The sequence below is a fragment of the Gracilinanus agilis genome, chromosome 4, assembly GCF_016433145.1.
Source record: "Gracilinanus agilis isolate LMUSP501 chromosome 4, AgileGrace, whole genome shotgun sequence".
NCBI classification, from domain to species: domain Eukaryota; kingdom Metazoa; phylum Chordata; class Mammalia; order Didelphimorphia; family Didelphidae; genus Gracilinanus; species Gracilinanus agilis.
This window is the reverse complement of record NC_058133.1, coordinates 211,401,069-211,403,028: the sequence shown is the minus strand read 5'-3', so window position 1 is coordinate 211,403,028 and position 1,960 is coordinate 211,401,069.

Sequence of the window (1,960 nt, the reverse complement as noted above, 5' to 3'; positions counted from 1 at the left end):
AGGAGAAGAAGGAGAGGAGGAGGAGGAAGAAGAAGAAAAGGAAGGAAGGAAGAGAGAGATAAAGGAAAAAAGAAAAAAAGAAAGAAGGAAGGAAGGAAAGAAAGAAAGAAGACATGAATTCAAATCCTTCCTCAGATACTAGCTAAGTAACTCACAAGCTATTTAACCTTCCATTCCTCAAGTTGGGGTAATATGAGTATCTATCTCCTAGGATTGTCTTAAAACCGAATGGGGTAACCTGCTTTGAAAACCTTAAAGTGCATGTAAATGCTAGCTATCATTATCATCAGACACTTTCCCTTGGCAAACTCATCAGCTTTGATGAATTTAACTATCCTTCCTAAAGAAATCAGGCTAAAATCTGCAAATCCAGCCCTCATCTCTCTCTTGCTCACACATACTCTCTCTGTCTCCCTGTCTCCATCTCTCTCTCTCTCTCTCTCTCTCTCTCTGTCTCTGTCTCCCTGTGTCCATCTCTCTGTCTCTGTCTCTCTTCTCTGTCTGCTTGCCTCTCCTTCTTTCCCCACTTCCTGGGTACTGGCCAAACTGTCAGTTGGACAGCTCTCATCACCATGCCCTACACTAACTCCTCACTCTCCCTCACCCCCACTGCCTATATGTAATCATATTCCAAATCTTGCCAATTCTGCCTCCATCACATTTCTCCCATTCATTTCTTTTCCTCTACTTCCACTCTGCCTACTCTGGTTCAGGGTCTCATCACTTCTTACCCATATTGTTGTAACAGTTTCCTAACTGGTCTTCTAGCATCTGAGCTTTCCCTCTCCAGTCCTTCCTTCCTCCATATAGCTGCCAAACTGATATTCTTAAAAACTCAAGTCTAACTGGGCCATTCCCCAGATTAAGAAGTTTCACTGGCTCCCTTTTATCTCTTGGCTAAAATACCATCTCTTCTGTTTGGCATTTAAAAGCCTTTACAATCTGACTCCAATCCCTCTTTTCAGACTGAAATACCTCAACACCTCCCTCATTCCTATTATGTGCCAATAAAACTGATAAGCTTATGGCTTTCTATTCCCAACATCCCACCTCTTGCCTCCTTGTCTTTTTTATAGTTTGTAGTTCAGTTCCTAGGAATGCTCTTATTTGTTCCTAGAGGCAGCTACAGGGTGCAGTGTATAGAGGGCTAGGCTTGTAGTCAAGAAGACCTGAGTTCAAATCCAATCCCAGACACTTACCAGCTGTGTGACCCTGGACAAGTCACTTAATCTTTAACTACCTCATTTCCTTTAGCTTTGAAATGGCGATCATAATAGCACCTACCTCCTAGGGTTATTTGTGAGAATCAAATAAAATAATATTTGTAAAGAGCTTAGCACAGTACCTGGCACAAAGTAGGTGCTTAATAAATGCTTGTTTCCCTCCTTGTTCCTCACTTCCACTTCTTGGAACTCCAACTCCTTTTCAAGGCGCACCTAAAGTGCCATCTCCTTTAAGAGGCTTTCTAGATTCCCCAATTATTAGCACTCTACCCTCCCCATTAACTTAGTATTTATTTTGTATACTCCCCCAGCAGAACAAGCAGATGAGAATAATTTGTTCCACAGCCATGAAACAAGCAATATGAAGGACTTAGAACTTGTTCAGATTTCAAAGATGCCAACGTCATCCACTGTATCCCGGGCCATTGCCAGGCATCCTGATTTTGGTCTTGTCACTGAACTCTGATGATTCTGGAAGAGAGAATGAAGTTGACGACTTGGTGCAGCTCTGCCTCACTTAAACCCAATTCATGAGCAAGTCAAGGCATCACTCAATGGTGTCATCGTTCCCCTTAAATACAAAGGACCAACGACAATCTTCTACTTAATTTTATGTTGTTCTCTCTCTCTTCTCATTTCCTCACAAGGAGGGGCAAGGAGAAAGGCAGGGGTCAGAGGTTGTTCTCTTTTTGTATTGGTAGACCCTGAGCATGACATAGCACCTGACAATTAATTAA